The sequence below is a fragment of the Anastrepha obliqua genome, chromosome 6, assembly GCF_027943255.1.
Source record: "Anastrepha obliqua isolate idAnaObli1 chromosome 6, idAnaObli1_1.0, whole genome shotgun sequence".
Lineage (NCBI taxonomy): Eukaryota > Metazoa > Arthropoda > Insecta > Diptera > Tephritidae > Anastrepha > Anastrepha obliqua.
The window spans coordinates 8,048,009-8,067,987 of record NC_072897.1 but is presented as its reverse complement, the minus strand read 5'-3'; positions in this window follow the sequence as shown (position 1 = coordinate 8,067,987).

Below are 19,979 nucleotides of genomic sequence, written 5' to 3'. Positions count from 1 at the left end.
CACCCAATGGCCTACCTTTCGGATCATTCCCATGGCTTTTAAACGTTTGGAAATGGTTGATTGATCAACTCCCAAAGTTTTTGCAACCTCTTCTTGCGTTTGAGCCGGATCTTGATCGAGCAATTCCTCCAATTCGGTATCCATGAACTTTGGCGGCGCACCCTCGCGTTCTTCGTCTTCCAAGCCAAAATCACCACTTTTAAAGCGTGCAAACCACTTCTGGCACGTTCGCTCAGCTAGAGCATGCTCACCATAAACTTCCACCAAGATACGATGACTTTCGGCTGCTTTTTTCTTCATATTAAAAAATTCCCCGCAAAAACACATTATTTGGCACGAAATTCGACATTTTCAAGTGTGGTAAAAATATTGTTGTTTACGCTTCAAATAAAAAACTTATACTGACGTTTATGTCTTACGACAGTAGCTCTCCAATGAATGTTTGGAAATGTGGATCGATGGAATAATAATCAAGTTACGCCATCTGTTGTAAAACCGCACGAACTAATTAATAGACCTATTAATTTTCTATCTCAAACCGTTTTTGAACTTTGCATTTGGGTCATAGTTGAACAGCTTATGCGGATTATGAAGTCTAGAGTGCGCTATAAATAGTGGGAAATAGGAAAAACTAAGATTTTTTAGATTAAATTTAAGCAAATATTCGATTATTAGTGACGAATGAGAGTGGTGGCGCGGCCTGGGGGCTGTGGGAAGGGAGTTCCATCATAAAAACATGCCTATAACCTTCATTGGGTGAAAATATGAATGCATAAAAATTTTTACGTCATTTGGTGTTGTCGTTTCGTAGTGATGTGTTATATGTAGGTTGATGAATTATATTATTATATGTTTATGAATTATTATATGTTTATAAATTATTAAATGCTTATAAATTATTATATTATAAAATCAATTTTTTTAATAGGGCATGACGATGACCCTACGTACAGCTGTACAATGCCGAAGAAGCAACGAAGCTGTTGCGTGGTAGGATTCTTGGTGGAAAAGGGTCATACGTTGTACGCCTTTCCTCGACGCGGAGAGGCTCGAAATAGTTGGGCCCTGGCTTGCAACGTGCAACCAGCAGATTCTGACAGGCTATATGTTTGTAAGCGCCACTTTAGTCCAGAGCAAGTAACTCGTTTTAAAGTTTTAAATGGGGCTGTTCCATCTTTAAGAATAGATCCAGTTACTAGAAGTCGCTCACCTAGTACTGGCTCTGATTGGGTTTGCCCGCCCGTTACTAAAGTGTACGTAAATCGTACAGTAGGTGTAGGAAACGATCTTACATTAGAAGAATTCGCAAAATATTCCATGCTAGAGGAAACAAGGCAGGTTCCCAAAAACAAAAACATCTGTGAGGACTTAGAAATCTCAAGCAGTCGCGAACGATTTGCTCAGGCTGCTCGTTTTTATCGGATGAATTAAAAAAAAATAAAAAAAAGAATTCAAGAGTTAGAAGCAGAGAATGAGAAGCTACAGAAAAAATATAAATATTTGTGTACTCGTGCAGTTCTTGCGGAAGAAACTTCTAGCAGTGATGCTGTAACTTTGGCAAGAATGATCGTCAGTGGCCAAAAAAATCGTTATAGCGAGGAGGAAAAGACATTGGCCCAAAACATCAATTATATGTCCTCCAAAGCATATACGTTTATGCGTGACGATCTAGGTTTTGCTTTGCCCCATAAGTCATCCCTTTCGCGTTGGCGCCCCATCAAATATGTTGTTCCGGGGTTCGATGCCAATGTCTGTAATAATTTAGAAAAAATTGTTTCAACTATGTCCGACACCGAACGCATAAGCGTTCTATTATTCGATGAAATCATCATCAAATCGGACTTGAGCTATAATAAAGCTAAAGATATTATCGATGGGTTTGTAGACCATGGGGAAGGTCAACGCGAAATGAATATTGAATATATGAAATTGGGAATAAATGTTTATTTTTTATGGTTAAGGGATTGTACTCCAAATGGAAATACGTGTTTTCGTATTATATCTCCAGTGGTGGTATACGTAGGGAGACATTGATGTCCATTTTGGGAAATAATATCGCACAACTAAAAAAATGGGGTTAAATTTGAAAGGTATAGTTTGAGATCAAGGGCCCTCCAACATTAGTATCTTTAAATCTTTAGGGATTTCTGAAAAGTTCCCCTTTTTCCTGCACGAAGACACAAAGATTTTTCGCATGTACGATTATTGTCACTTGATAAAGTCCGTCCGAAATAAAAAAAAAAAATAAAATAAAATAAATAATTGGCGCGTACACTTCTGTTAGGTGTTTGGGCGAGCTCCTCCTCCTATTTGTGGAGTGCGTCTTGATGTTGTTCCACAAATGGAGGGACCTACAGTTTCAAGCGGATTTCGAACGGCAGATATTTTTATGAGGAGCTTTTTCATGGCAGAAATACACTCGGAGGTTTGCCATTGCCTGCCGAGGGGCGACCGCTATTAGAAAAATGTTTTTATTAATTTTGCTTTCACCGAGATTCGAACCAACGACCTCTCTGTGAATCCCGAATGGTAATCACGCACCAACCCATTCGGCTACGGCGGCCGCCCGTCCGTCCGAAATACTCACTGCAGCTTCAAGGTGATCAAAAAATCGTTTGATATAATAGATCAAATGAATCCCCATTTTAAAATTTGTCCGAAACTAACGGAGGCCCATATATATCCCAGTTTTATGGAAAAAATGAGCGCTTCACGCGCGACTCAGGTCCTGAGCAATTCGGTAGCCTCTGGTATCGACATGGCCTTGTCCCAAAATTTATTAGGCAGTGACGACTACCTGATCAAATGCGCTAAGCCCACACAGATGTTCGTTAAAAAAATGAATGATCTGTTTGATGAATTGGATGCAAAAAGATTCCAGGCGAAAAATCCTTCAAAGTGTCCGATTAGGCGGGGTGACACCAAAAAAATTGATAGATTAAATAAACATCTAAATTTTTTGCGGTCATTAAAGTTGCCGGGAAACGCACGCGTTAAGTGCATCGAAGGTTTCCGCATAACGATTTTAGCGATGCAAAAGTTATGCGAGGAACTTTTTATTGAGCAAAGCTCCCTCACATTTATTTTCACCGGGAAAATAAATTAAGATGCGTTAGAAAACTTTTTCTATCGCATACGAGCTAGTCAGGGTATGAATACCCATCCAACAGCTCACGAAATTCAATACATAGTTGCGCGACTGATCTCAATGCAAATTTTACGCCAGAGATTTGAGAAAAAAGGTTCTAACTGTACAGATGATGACGGTATAAATTTTGATTGGAATATAGGCCCCGAGGATCGTCATCTTGAGGAGACCAGCGAAATGACGATCTAGGTTTAGAAGAGATTGATGTGGAAGACTTAAATTTTGTTGAAGAAAGTAATGAAGCTGAGGAACAAGTGCAGCGTTACTTCACAGGCTATGGTATTTACCAAAAAGTGCTGTGCAAGTTAAAATGTGAAAAGTGCACCCACGCCATGACGAAAACAAAAGGGGAGCTGAAGTTGCATTCAGAAGCCCTGATAAGATCAAAAAACTTCACGGATGACAGCGATTTAGGGCTTGTCAATCCTGAAGACAGGGTTTTCGACTCCAAATGGTGTGGTACCGTCAGCTCTTCGCAAAATATGCCCACATTGCAGGTCTTAGATGTTTAATGCTGTCCGCTCTAAAAGAAAAAACACAGAAAGTATTTCCCGACTGGTTTGTAGGATCTGGCGAGTGTAGAGATCATCGCATGAAGCTATTCGATTTTCTATTAACTGTCCTTTTATTCAAAAATGCAAAGTGGCTCTTGCAAAATGAGGTCAATAGTGTCAAAGAAAGAAAACTACAAAATAAATTAAAAAAAGCTGTAGGTTGTAAGTAGGTTGTAAGCCAGGGCCCCACGAAAAGAGATTCACCGTTCACACTGGTAATTAATAATATATTAGCTATCTTTTGCATATGATGATACCTATTCTTTTATTTCAGGGTTTTCCACTTTTCTATATTTCAGGTTTTTTTTATTTATATATTTTACAGGTATTTTCCGTTTCAGGTTTTTTCTATTTTTTAGTCTATTTTACAGGTTTCTTTTTTATTTTTTCCTCTCTTTCAGCTAGCACCCGAGCCTAGATTTTTAAAGCACTACAATCTTTTCTTAATCATGATGGAGTGAGAGTAGTGTTTTAAAAATCAGGTAAATCGCAATGACTTAATCGATGTCAATATCGAAGTCGTGTGAGAAATTGTTATAGTATGAGAACAATTTCGTAATTCGTGTTTTCACAATTTTATATATTTTTTTTTCATTTCAGGAAATGTAAATACCTATTATTTATAGCATTGTAATATGTATACATATACGTATAAGAATACTTAAATTACTTGGGAATAAAAATAAAAAATTAAAATTAAAAAAAACTAGTATTTCATTTTCTTAAGAATAATAATATTTATTTGGTAACTTAAAGAAACATATACCAATAATATAATTCGACAGGATTTCATTACAATATCAATATATTCGTTCAACTTAACCCTCCGATGTTCATATGGGTCTGCCCAGACCCATTCGATCTTTAAATGTATGTAGATCTTTTATTTTTAATATCTGAGGCTTCTTAGTCCATGACTTCCTAAAATGTAGTGTGCTAAACACAATGAAGTAGCAAAATTAAGATTTTTGCTATATTTGTTGTAAAAATAATAATTTTAAACTAATTTCGTTAATTAAGCTCACATGGGTCTGTGCAGACCCATATAAGCTTCTCATGTAAATTGGTTAACCGTCAGGTGTAAACAACTAAACTGTTAGCGGAGGCAGCGGCAGAGATAATTTTTTAGTTGACATTTGAAAATTAAAGTGAACACGGAAGTGTTTTTTTAAATAAAATGGAACAAGTAAATATGGATGAAGTTGTTTGCTTCGTAAGCTAAGTGTATCAAATGTGAGTCCGGAAGAACGTCAGCGACTTCAGGCACAAATTGAAGAAATTATGGGACAGGAGTCCGATCCATTTGAAACAAGTGGCGACGTAGAAGATGATGAATATTTTCCAGATGAAGATAACTTCGGTGAAACATCAGATATAGACCAAGAAATCGAGTTAGAGGCTGTTCTGTATGAAAACCATGATGATATTGAGGATTTGTATAGAGAAGCTATCGCCCTTCAGGCTTCAACCACAATGGAATCATGCAGCACATCTATTACCCAGGGCCTTATATACAGGTCGAAAGATGGTAAGATGTGGAATTCAAATCCTCCACCACCTGGAAGGCCTCGTTGTCACAATGTTACAACTTTTACTCGTAAAGGGCCACTACGAGGAGCGTCACCGAGTCATAAAGCTCTTTTCAAGCTATTGCTGTCTCCTGAAATCGTAAGTATCATTGTGCGGGAAACCAACAGAAAAGCCGTTGAAGCGTTTCGTCTATGGAATGAAAAGCATCCCAGTAATAAACAGCGTTCTTGGGTAATGACTAACGAAGACAAAATGTTTGCTTTTTTTGGGATGCTACTTATTGCTGGTGTATTCCACTCAAATTCTCAGCCAGCGAAAGAATTGTGGGCCAGTTACAATATGTCAATTTATAAGGCCACTATGTCATTGCATCGGTTCAAGATCTTAACTACTTTCATCCTTTTCTATAACAGTGGTACTCGTGCTGAGAGGTTGAAGCAAAGCAAATCTGCTGCCCTGGACGATGTATGGCTCATGCTGATGGCCAATTTAGAGAAAGCATACAGTCCGGATTGTCATGTAACCGTCGGTGAACAGTTATTTTCATATCGTGGGCGCACTCGATTCACCCAATATATTTCGAGTAAGCCGGCAAAATATGGCATGAAAGTGTGGTGGATTTGTGACTCTGTTTCAAACTACCCTTTGAAAGGTATAATTTATACCGGAAAACCACCAGGTGGTCAGCGAGAAACGAATCAAGGTGAACGGGTCGTCATGAAATTAATGAAAATTATATGGACAGCAGTAGGACTGTTTATGCTGACAATTTTTTTTCAACATACAACTTGGCAGAAATGTTGATGGATCTTAGAGTGGCTTTCGTCGGTACCATAAGAAAAAATAAGACCTTCATTCCGCATGAATTGCTTAACCTGAAGCGTGATGTTAAAAGCACTTTATTTTGTTATCACAATATAATATCACTCTGTGCTCGTATGTATATGGCAAAGCCGAAAAAGCCAGTAATTATGTTATCCACTGCCCATTACCGTCAAAGCACCGATCCATTGTAAGGATTCAAGCCAGATCAAATTTTGGACTACAATAAATTTAAAGCGGGGGTAGATACAATGGATCAAATGTTGACTGGCTATTCGTGCAAACGCTCGACAAACCGTTGGCAGTGGCCATCATCTATGACGAGCTGAATCCGGCAAAGCAGAGTGATAAGAGGCGCTCATTTATCATTGAATTGGCACGGCAGCTAGTTATCCCACATATGACGAAACGGGCGCCTAACCCATTAGTATGGAGGTTTGCTCATATAAGACAAGCAATGAATCTTTTCAATATCAAGGTGAGTATGAATTATATACACACCTACATATATCTCCGCGTATAAAGACATGTGTATGCATGTATTCATATTTACGAATTTAAAATAAATTATTTCGCTACTTTTAGGTACCGGAATCTTGACCATCGACATCAGATGCAGCACAGCAACAATCATATGCTCAAGTTGCTTCAACACAGTCGTCGTGCTACCATTGTGCTGCTTCTTCTTCGAAAAAGCGACGTAAAGCTCGTTATAACTGTAGCAAATGTAATCGTCCCATATGTCTTAATAAACATTCCATGCAGCTATATAGTTGTAAACCCAATTGCTCTTCGTAATTAATACTAATCCGTTCAAATAAATAAATAAAATTATTTTTAAAACCGTATTTCTTACATTATTTGTATGGGTCTGGGCAGACCCTTATGATGCACTTACCGCATCATAAGGCGCCGAACATCGAAGGGTTAATAAAATAAATATCTGCATATGAAAAATCGTTCCTATAGACGTGCAAAAGCAAACACGCATATATAGTATATAAATACAGACATACAAACTGCCATAGACATACTTGCATATGTGGCTGCGAGAAAAATATGTGGCAGAGAAAAAATATTTATTGCTGTCGAGAATTTAGAAGACATACATATTTACATACATATATTGGTGCATACATATGTACGGAGCCGCGGCCACTCGACTTGATAAAAATTGAAGATTTACCAAATATTGGCAAATAATTCAACGCGAAATATTACAATATTGACTATTTTCGAATTGACGAGAAAATTGGCATATGAGCAGATGAGCTCGAACTTAGTGTTATAGAATATTTTGGATTTTTCAGCGTCGTTGCGCCTAAAAAATCATGACCGCTGCGACTGCGCCTATGAATGTATTTTGTTCTTGCAGTCGCTAGGCTTATAATTTTAACTTCGGAAACATACGCGTGCAGAGGCATAAAGCCAGTACTTTGTGTCTGCTGTTGTATGTACATACATATCTGTATACTAACCCAGCAAAACCTGCGTGACCGGAGCTCTAACACAATTACACTTTTTTATATGTTACAAACACATCCCAGCAAGAAGATAGGTGGTCAGGTTACCCTGCACATGACCGCCACGCGTGGTCGTTAAACTGTCACTAGCCCCGCCCCTTTACAATCACTTTGTTAAAAGCGTTGGGAAAATTGTGCCAAATTTTTTGTGTACGTGTGATTTTTTATCCCTTTCATACATATGGATTCGTTTGCCAGTGCCAGTTTCATATAAACGTAGCGACGAACAAAATAACTTTTAGGCCAGCGGCGACAGCACAGCGCGATAGCCCAGCGGCTAGCAATGTGGGCTTCCGATCCGAAATCCTTGGTTCGAATCACAAAAAAAAATTTTTTTTTTATACATTTATTTCATTTTGTTTTATGATATGTTTATGAGCAGATTTTTTTCATGGTAGAAATACACTCGGTGTTTTGCCATTGCCTGCTGATGGGCGACCGCTATTAAAAAATGTTTTTATTAATTTTGCTTTCACCGAGATTCGAACTGACGTTTTCTCTGTGAATTCTGAATAGCAGTCACGCACCAACCCACTCGGCTACGGCGTTTGTTTACTTTGACTGATTTAAAAATGAGGAAAAATATATGAATGAAATTTGCTTACTGCTTACATATTTGCCAAAGGTTGACAATTTGATTCTCGGCCTACTTTGATATCAAAAAGAGAGAAAAGATATCTTTTTGACTTATGGCTTTGACAGCCACTTGCCGTTTTTTTTGTTTTTTTTTTTTTCTATTGATGCAAAAATGAGAAAAAATATATGAATGAAGTTTGCTTACTGCTTACATCTTTTCCAAAGGGGACGGAGCATAAAAAAAAAGTCGATTTCCAAAGAAATACGAGTGCATATGTGTTTGTAACATATAAAAAAGTGTAATTGTGTTAGAGCTTCGGTCACGCAGGTTTTGCTGGGATATGCACTCGTATTTCTTTGGAAATCGACTTTTTTTTTTGATGCTCCGTCCCCTTTGGAAAAGGTGTAAGCAGTAAGCAAACTTCATTCATATATTTCTTCTCATTTTTGCCTCAATAGAAAAAAAAAACAAAAAAAACGACAAGTGGCTGTCAAAGCAATAAGTCAAAAAGATATCTTTTCTCTCTTTTTGATATCAAAGTAGGCCGAGAATCAAATTGTCTACCTTTGGCAAATATGTAAGCAGTAAGCAAATTTCATTCATATATTTTTCCTCATTTTTAAATCAGTCAAATAAACAAACGCCGTGGCCGAGTGGGTTGGTGCGTGACTGCTATTCAGAATTCACAGAGAAAACGTCAGTTCGAATCTCGGTGAAAGCAAAATTAATAAAAACATTTTTTAATAGCGGTCGCCCATCAGCAGGCAATGGCAAAACACCGAGTGTATTTCTACCATGAAAAAAATCTGCTCATAAACATATCATAAAACAAAATGAAATAAATGTATAAAAAAAAAAAAAATTTTTTTGTGATTCGAACCAAGGATTTCGGATCGGAAGCCCACATTGCTAGCCGCTGGGCTATCGCGCTGTGCTGTCGCCGCTGGCCTAAAAGTTATTTTGTTCGTCGCTACGTTTATATGAAACTGGCACTGGCAAACGAATCCATATGTATGAAAGGGATAAAAAATCACACGTACAAAAAAAATTTGGCACAATTTTCCCAACGCTTTTAACAAAGTGATTGCAAAGGGGCGGGGCTAGTGACCGTTTTCAGACCACGCGTCCCGGTAACGTGACCGGTCACGTGACCGGGACTCTTTTTGCTGGGAATAAGCATAGTTTTGCTGGGAGTCGAGAATGTATGTATATGTATGTACGGACATACATATAATATAATAGGGCACACTTGCACAATATGCCAATACGTGAGGTAGGTCATGGTTGCTTCAGTACATTAACCTTTTGCTTAATTGTTTCTTACATGTGTATGTATATATGTACATACATATGTATGTAATAAGAAACAGTTTAAACAGATTTTATTACTGATCCAAATATACATACTTACGGTAACATACGAATATGCTTTTTTATCCTAAAATATGTAAATATGGAGGATATCTTGGGTTTGTGAAAATTATTCTTTTACTTATTTTGAATATCAAAACTTTATTGTTGTTGTAGTCGCTAGGCATAGAATTTTAGCTTTGGACGACATTCGGAATTAAAGGAATAAAGTGAGTGCCCTGCATGTGCGGTTGTATGTACATGCATATGTGTATATTAATAAGCATTGTTTTGCTTGAATTCAATTCACATATTTATATTTGCATATGCCATCTTCCTGTGTGCCTGGTAATGAAACGTTTTCTATAAAGAATTTTTTGATTTGATCAATTGAACGTACATACATAGTTAGGGCATCAAGTGTGCATATACGCACATGCGAATACGTCGATGCATATGCAGAAGATATTGTTTTAGCATTTGCAGGAATTCGATCATTCGAATATTTACTCCCTAATTATTACATGAAATATGATAAGGCGATGCTCGTGAGGTAGGTCATGTTGCTTCAGTGCATACATATGCGTGCAACACTATACTTATTAAAGATGCAATAGAACTTAGTTGTCCCATATACCTATGTATGTATGCAAATGCGTTTCTTCGAAGTTTTTTTTTTATTTATTTTAAATTTAAAAGTTTTATACTATCTATAAAATGCATACATATATTATTCCATGTAATAAATCTAAATTGAAAAAAATTTCGTTTGCAAAGGAACAAATGAATGCATATTCAAATGTAAATATGATAAGGTGGTGCGTCAAGAGATAGGCCATTGTTGCTCCAGTGCGTGTGCAGGTATGTACCAAACTCTATAAGAATTGAAGATGCAATTGAACTTTTGCACAAACATAACTAACATATATTCAATATACCACACATTTGTATGCTCTATGAATTCTTGTCTAAAATTAATTTCGTCTCGAAAAATTATAGAAAATTTTCATCAAATTTTTATGAAGTTTTCAATTTACTAACATTTTTGTTTGAATTCTTCTTTTTAGATTAAATCAACAAACAAAAAGTGATGAATGTTGGCGCATAATTTCATAATTGTATTTGTTCGAAAATATAAAGTGAATAAAATTACGTTTCTCAAGGGAACATAGAAATGCACAAGCAAATTCTTTGCAAAATGCCGTCGGCATTCGTCAGTTTGATTTCATGCAGAAACCGAAAAGTGAGCGGAGCCACTTGTACACAATTCGTTGTAATCAGCTCTGTTAAGAACTTCCCCGCCTTCGAGTTGACCGAGGTGAAAAAGTGTTCGCGGTTTCACTTCATTTTTGACAACTCACACTATTCGTAGCTCGTGAGAATTCTCCATAATTAACGTTCTCTGCTAACTGTTCGAGCTTTTCAAAACAAAAGTCAGTCAAGCGACGGCACAGTACACAAGTACTTTAACAACACAAAAAGGACTTTCGATGTATAGTTTTGTAATAAAACTTTCATACCTTCTTAACTTCAATATAAAAATTCGAAATTATATTGCCAAAAGTGCTTTCCACACGTCTCTTCACAAATTGTTCACCATCTCCATTGAACACCTTCCTTTTCTTTAATTCTTCCGAAGGCGTGTATGTAACATCAAAATCCTCATCATCACCAGAAAATTCAATTTTTTGACGTGATAACGTCTTATAATTCGATTTAGCCGGCTGCACGCACGAAAAAATGTGTCGTTACCTTGCTCATTTGTCGTTACCTTGCTCATTGCCATTACCTTGAATGAACTGCAAGCGAAAGCGCGGAACGAACGACAAAGCAAACGAACGGCAACGTTCGACATCTTCCCAGCAAGAAGAGTGGCGGTCATGTTACCCTTCACGTAACCGCCACGCGTGGTCGTTAAACTATCACTAACCACGCCCCTTTACAATCACGTTGTTAAAAGCGTTGGGAAAATCGTGCCAAAAATTTTGTGTACGTGTGATTTTTTATCCCTTTCATACATATGGATTCGTTTGCCAGTGCCAGTTTCATATAAACGTAGCGACGAACAAAATAACTTTTAGGCCAGCGGCGACAGCACAGCGCGATAGCCCAGCGGCTAGCAATGTGGGCTTCCGATCCGAAATCCTTGGTTCGAATCACAAAAAAAAATTTTTTTTTTTATACATTTATTTCATTTTGTTTTTATGATATGTTTATGAGCAGATTTTTTTCATGGTAGAAATACACTCGGTGTTTTGCCATTGCCTGCTGATGGGCGACCGCTATTAAAAAATGTTTTTATTAATTTTGCTTTCACCGAGATTCGAACTGACGTTTTCTCTGTGAATTCTGAATAGCAGTCACGCACCAACCCACTCGGCTACGGCGTTTGTTTACTTTGACTGCTTCAAAAATGAGGAAAAATATATGAATGAAATTTGCTTACTGCTTACATATTTGCCAAAGGTTGACAATTTGATTCTCGGCCTACTTTGATATCAAAAAGAGAGAAAAGATATCTTTTTGACTTATGGCTTTGACAGCCACTTGTCGTTTTTTTTGTTTTTTTTTCTATTGATGCAAAAATGAGAAAAAATATATGAATGAAGTTTGCTTACTGCTTACACCTTTTCCAAAGGGGACGGAGCATCAAAAAAAAAAGTCGATTTCCAAACAAATACGAGTGCATATGTGTTAGTAACATACAAAAAAGTGTAATTGTGTTAGAGTTTCGGTCACGCAGGTTTTGCTGGGTTGCTCTCTCCTACTTAAGTGAGCGTATATATGTATGTATATGCGCATATATAAATTCACGTATTTGTATTTGCATATGCCTTCTTATTGATTATTATTAATTTGATTTACTTGAAGAATTTAAAATGAAACCAAGTTTGTTTATAATACCTGTTGTTTTAATGTTATTATTATTAATTTTTTTATTATATATGAAGGAAAAAATGTATGGTAATATTTACCATATACCTTATAAGATATGTTGTATACTAATATATGTATATAAACATGCATATACATATACAATTTCGCAATTTTCAAAAAGAACAAATCTATATGTAAAGATGCATACAAATCATATGGACATATCAAATGTACGAATCTATTCCGTACGCAAGCAAATGTAAGCTAATGTGCTTGAACTGCAAGCGAGAGCGCGGAACGAACGACAAAGAGCACAATCGGCCACCGCGTTCGGCAACGTTCGACATCTGGCTCTGTGCTACTTGAGTGAGCATATATATGTATGTATATGCGCATTTGTATATAAATTCACATACTTGTATTTGCATATGCGTTCTTCCTGTGTGCATGGTAATGAACAATTTCTCTGTTGAGAATAGGACGATGATAGAAAAAGTAGGAAATGAAAGGGAGTGTTTCGAGTGTAAAGTGTCTTGAAAAAGGCAAATCGATGATGGTGCCTCTTAGTGTTGTTGACTTATTAACGTCTGATGCACATTCGAAATTGAACATATCTTTCATGAATTTGATAAATGTAAATGTCAATTTTCACGTTTATGTAAATGTAACTTGACCTATTCCATTGCAATTCCATTTACCCCCTCCTCTATATCCATACAAAACATCTATCAAACAAATTAAAATTTTGCTTTGAAAATTGCAACCCTTACATCAGTATTTTCTTATGACGTTGTCACGTTAAACTATCGTCAGTAAACCGACTTTACAGACAACCTCTTTTTTTATTTACATTTCACACAATTACCGGCTGATAACAATTACGGTACTTAAATAACCACATGTTTCCACATACAGTGACTTACATGATGTAAGTTACATCATTATTCGTTCACTTTAATAATTCTTTGCATAAAATTTATTTTTATCAAAATAATTAATTCTAATTCGAGCTAATTAAATATCTAATTGCATTAGCAGAAGTCAATTAGATTTCTAATTGTAAAGGTAAACCAATTTTTTTGCTAATGGCAACTAATTGCAATTAGTTTTACCATTGGAATAAAAATTTCAATTATCTAATGGGAATTAGTTGAACTCATTCTAATTGTTTGATGAATTAGAGAATATAAACCAATTGCATCAATTGCTTATTCTAATTGGAATTTTCCATGTTTGGATTGATCCCTGTGGCACGCCAGCAGTAACGTTGTACATTTTTGTTCCAGCACTGCCCTCATACATCAGTTCTCTATCAGAGAAGTAACGACTTAATATCCTGAGAAGATACGGCGGAATGCCAATTTCATACCGGCTATTCAAGATGTGCGACCAGCTTGCCGAATTAAAGGAGTTTTTGACATCCAATGTGGTTACAGCACAGTATTCCTTGGTGCCCCAACGCCACCGCTTTGTTTCTATTGCCTTAATAGCCGTTTTGACAGCCGTAGTAATTGCATCAATTGTCGAACGGTTTCTCCGGAAGCCAAACTGCATGGTGCTCAGTGCTCCCTTCTCCTCTAGTACAGGCAATAGTCTATTGCAAATAATACGCTCGAGTATTTTGCCTGTTGTGTCCAGTAGGCAAATCGTCCGGTACGAGAACGGATCATCGGCTGCTCCTTTTCCTTTTGGTATCAACGCAAGTCGTTCCACTGTGTAGAAAAACACCTTCGTCTAAGCATTTTTGCAGTACCGCAACAAATATATCGGGACGCAAGCGGATAGCCGCCTAAGGGGTACATTTTCGGTCGCCGATTTTCTTGCACGCATCCCTTATCTCTAGTGCAGATACGACTGGAATTTGCTGGGTGTTTACCGTATCTGTAGATTCTAATCTATCTATACTCGGTCCCTGGGGAAATAGCGTTACTACAATTCGATGTTTCATAGCAAGCTCTGCCCCTGGACCTTTGCATTTTACGTCGCGCTTGTAGGCAGATCTGTCTCAGTTGCGCTATCTCCTCAGTCCACCAATAGTAAGGCGCTCCTTGTCGATTTGGCCTTCTTATTGGCATTGCCGCATCGCAAGCTTTGGACAAAATGCTCTTTAGCTGTCGAGCTTGCGCACTTGCTGTACCTCGTTCTAAACTTTGGTCGTTTAGTGCGTACCCAAAGGCCTCGGTGACCATCTTTCTGTCATTCCCCCTGGGTCCTACTGGCTTACTTGCGCGTACCCTTTTTTTCTTTGACACTGTGAGTGAATTCCTCACTTACTCGCCACTTGATTTTCTGCAAAAGTGAACTGCTGACAAGTGTTAGATCAGTAATAGATCCCGTACCGGCCTTGCGATATGTAAGCGCGCAATCATTATTTGCGATACTAATGTCTTCTCTAGCAATGGCTTCTAGCATGCTACGTCCTCTGGCGTTGGTAAGTCTACTACCCCACTCGATAACCCAGGCGTTGAAATCACCGCCAATTACTATTGGCGATCTAATTTCAACGTCCCGCGTGAGGTCATCTAGAAACGTTTCGAAGCGCTCTTGCATCCAGCTGGGCGGGACATAGCAGCTATACACATAAATGTTGTCAACTTTAGCTCTTGCGAAGCCCTCCACTTGATCATAAATCTCTTGGAGAGGGTGTTTGCACGTCCAAATGACAGTTTCCATGTCTTTGCTGCAACACCATCTAGCGTCTTTTTTAACCGTAAATGGGTCGCATATTAAGACTACCTCTGCTCTCTGCAGATGTGGCCTTCCTCACCGCACTTTCTACACTGTTTTGAACGATCTGCTTTGTTTTTGCAGTCTCACCTAATGTGTCCAAACTCTAAGCATTTAAAGCATGTTGTTAATATTACGCGTTCACGGATCCGACAGTTTACCCAACCCACTTTGACTCTTCCAGCAGCGAGAATTTTATTCGCCTCTGTTTCTGTCAGGCTTAGGCCTGCGATCTATGTTCCATTGAACGCCTTTCGCATATTTACTACCTCTACAGTTGATGCCCCAATGTCGAATTTATCGCATATTGCGCTTATGATATCTTCTTTGGTAGTGATCTCGTCGATGTCTTTACACTCGAGAACCTTTTTTTGTGTTACGCTCCGTACCGCCCCTCGTTCTCCTAGTCTATTGCCTATTATTGAGGTGAACTCCTTGGTTTGTTCACCCGCACATGATAGCTGGATGTGTATTTCACCCTTTTGCGTTCGCCTTATTTTTGAAACCATTTTACCAAGTTCTCCGAGTTTGGGGTCGGATTTTACTGACTTCAGTATTCCCGCATAGGAAGTTTCACCCTTCGCTTCTATCAGTATCGCGTCAGGTCTAACTCTCCTTGGTCTTGCATCCCTTGGCTTGGTTTTCTTAGCCACCGTACTCCACTGAGTTGCGTCCGTTTTTTGAGTTTCCCTCCGTGTGGTGGAGGTAGATGGTGTTCCGGTAACTTGTTGTACGCCTGTTCTATTCTTCTCCAAGTTGGTCCCTTTAGGTTTTGGAGTCAAGACCGCACCATCCAGTTTCCTCTTGGGGTATGGGCTGTGCCTTAGCCAAGGGGATGTTTGTGAACCGCTGTTTTTCCTTATTACCTGCTTGGCTTTTTGGTCTCCCTGCTCAATGGTTGCCAGCTCGTATAGTGCCTTGATAGTCTCTATGGCATCTCTCACAGGCTGGTGTATAGAGCGCCTTTTGCCATCCTCCAGCATTTCAACTAGGCTACGTATTTTCTCGGCTAGCCCGCAGAATGCCGTTCGCTTACTATGCGCGCTGTCCACGATATTACTTTTCCTACCTATTCCCTCGACCAATCACCCCCCAGTGGGCGGCTACCTGGTCAGCGACTGTTCTCCATTCCATATTAGGAGCGGCTGGTGATAATATGACAGTATGGTCTGCGGGCCATCAGGATTGATTCATGTAAGATCCTGATTATGGCATACTGGATCGGAAGCAGATTGTGATCGGGCTGGAGCAGTAAACCTCTGTAATTTGAGTAAGCGGAGTGAAATCTAACCGAAATGGCTTACAGAAGGGTGTATTGTTTCTCCGCCCTATTAAAACCTGGCCGGTCTCACAAAGCGCTCAAGGCGCGTAGTCTTAAGTGACCAGGTAGCTTGGGTTAAGATTACTCCCCATTCGCTTGAAGTCTGGCTCTGAACACTGGTACCCATAAGGACCAGTGTCAACCCTAGTATAACCTCCCTGTTCCACAGATAACCATAGGACTTACGGAAACTATATACACGTGCAGAGATAGCGGCTGAGAGTTTGGGCCCATAAAGCATGGACAAAATTGAAACAAAAAAACAAAAAGCAATGGAGAAAACAACAATAATGCTGTTGATGAAGGAGGAGCTGCAGTCTTTAGGAAGAGATCTTTTATCAGTAGAACTCCACCGCAACCAGCAGCCGTTACAAGTAACACGCCGGCGACAAACAAAGCAGTTGAAAGTAATCCAGCTTCCTTGGCGGCGAGCCAACGACAAACCAACAGAGTGGCAGCGCACACAAGCTCCATTCATCAGTGGATCTCAGGTAACACGCCACAACGAAGACAAGCAAGAGCGGCAGCTGAACTCCCCGCGGGTGATGGACAGCCACAAAACAAACCCGACATCGCCATCGAAGCCAAAAGCTTGTTCCTTAACTGATTTGATTGGGCGCCTTGGAAAGGAAATCGACGGACTTATGGAATATGCTGACACACATCGCAATGTCGACAATAACATAAGGCAAATGGTTAGCAAAATAAAATTTGCACACACGGAGGTGGCCATGCTATTGAAGGAGGAAGAGATGCCTAAAGTGATTCGCAGCCCTTTGCAGATGCGCAAAACAGCAAGAGTGACTGAAAAAAGCATTCCTCCGTCAGAGAAAAGGCTGAGATCTAAAACCAGTCCAGAATCCAAAGCACACGAAGGAGTAACATCGCCTGACCCCAAGAAAATAAGGTCAAACAGACATCCACTGCGACCGCAGAAAAATGGCAGATGGTTCAGAGGAGAAAGAAGCCAACAAAGGCTAAAAAACCCCACTGGTCGCTCCGACCTAGATCTGACACGGTTATACTCTACAGAAAGGTGGAAGGCACAACTTACGCGGGCATGGTACGAGCAGGGAAATCCAGCGTAGAATTGAAAGATCTCAGTGAGAGGGTCAAAACAATGCGGACAACACAAAAAGGTGGGCTCCTAATAGAGTTAAAAAAAAGGGAAGAAGGGGACTCTACCCATTACCAGAAAGCCTTCGAAAAGGCGCTGGAAGGCATTGCAACGGTTGAACTGAAAACCCACACTGTAACATTACAATGCAAAGGTCTCATATCCGACTTAAACAAAACTGAGGAGCTACTCGAGGCAATCACAGAGCAGGCGCAAGTGAAAAAGCCGGATTAAACAGCCACCAAAGAGTCCGCACTTCATTTGGAGGCATTCAGTCGGCCTACATTGCACTTCAGACTGAAGATGCTAAGAAGATACTTGCGCTTGGATTTCTCAAGGTGGGCTGGGTACCGTCTCTGGTAACGGAGGTTATATCACCAAAAAGGTGTTTTAAATGTTGGGAGTTTGTGCATGTTGCAACAACATGCAACGGACCAGATCGCACAAAGCCTTGCAGGCGATGCGGCAAGGATGGCCACCAATCAGCAACTTGCACAAACGCTGAAAAATGCGTACTATGCGCGGGACCACATGAGGCAGGTAACGCCAAATGCTCACGCTATCAAGAAGCAGTACGCAAAATAAGAACACGAAGATTTTGCAGCTAAACATCAAACACTGTGAGGCAGCACATGACCTGCTAAGGCAAACGGTTGTAGAAAACAAAGTACATGTGGCTCTCCTCTCGGAAATTTTCGTAGACATCAACTCGCACAATAGGATGACCAATTCTGACAAGCTAGCAGCAATCTGGGTAGTGGGCAGTAAGACACCCCAGAATAGGCTATCTGTTGCAAATGCCGGATTCACATGGGCGAAGCTAAATTGTTTATACTATGTGAGCTGCTATGCAACACCAAGGTGGAGCTTAGAAGATTTTGAACCCATGATGACAGCACTGGAATTTGAGCTAAGAGGAAAGCGGCCGATGATCATCACAGGAGATTTTAATGCATGGTCGGGGACATGAGGTAGTCGGTACACAACTCCGAGAGGGCAATGCCCGAACGTCCTTTCTTAATTAACAATTGTTGCATATGATATATTGGGCCTACATCCATTCGAATGTTTCTTGCAGCATTGAACACTGATTGAATATCTGTTCATATCAAAACCTCTTGTTTAATCTTTACAATATTTAATGCTGAAATTATGCCCTGTAATTCAGCTTCAAATATATTCGCGTCCTGCGGTGGTAGTCCGTGAGAAAGGGTTTGCCCAGCTTCATTTGTAACAGTGAATACGATGCCATTGACTTGCTTGGTGCCATCAGTGAAAAGGAGATTCCAACTACTTCGTTTCAAAGGGTGCATTATGCTCCAGAAAATTTGCTGATATGTTGTGTTGTTGGTGCACTGTTTTCGTAAAAGGCATAAGTTGTTTTTGTTGTTGTAGCAGCATAAACAATCCCCAAACATATACATACTGCGGATACTGCTGAAGTGACAGTCCTTGGCCGGATATAAATCCGGGTCGTTCCGGTTACGTAGAACCGACTGTCGTGGGGACGTAAAAGGCATAAGTCTTCGATAAAGCTTTCAGAGATTAGAGTCCAGGGTGGTAGCTTGGTTTGAGGCATTCTCATTGGACATATTTTCAAGTTTAAAAGATCGGCGAGCTCCTTTACTTCGCATAATGTTGATTTATGTGAAAGTGGTATTCTTCTTTTATTCAGCAATAGAATTTCATGGTGAAGAATATGAGTGGAATCGCAGAATAAGGTGTATATTATATATATTCTGAGATATTTCTTGCGATCTTCAAGTTTTTGAAAACCACCATCCATTAGCATATTTATAGTGGGTGTTGTCCTAAAAGCACGTAAACTGCTCCAAACCGCGACATGAAATGGTGCTTTGATTTTATTAATTGTAAAGGTTTTTCCAATAAAAGGTGTTATTTTGATATTCAAAGAAAAGTGATATTTTTTAATATAAATGATCGGAGGTTTATTTCATTATAAAGAGGAATGTAGGCCGTTAATAGTGGAAAATAATTTCAGGCAAATGACCACCACGACCACGCTTACAGAACAATATCCTTTTCATGAAATTTTCCATAACCGATATGCCAAGTGGCTGCCCTATGTCCTCGATAGCCTCACGAATTCAATTTTTGATTTCTTGAATCGACGCTGGGCTGTTGGCGTAGACCTTCTCTTTCACGTGGCTCTAAAGAAAAAAGTCACAAGGTGTTAAATCACAAGATCTCGGTGGTCAATGGTGATCACCTCTTCGAGAGATAACACGGTCCGGAAACTTTTCCCGTAAAATATCAATTGTTTCGTTGCTTGTGTCGCACGTAGCGCCGTCTTCTTGAAAATAAACGTTGTCCAGATCAATACCATCCAATTCCCGCTATAAAAAATCGTTAGTCATCTCTCGATAGCTATAGATAACACCTGTTATTGGAAAACACCTTAGATTTACTACG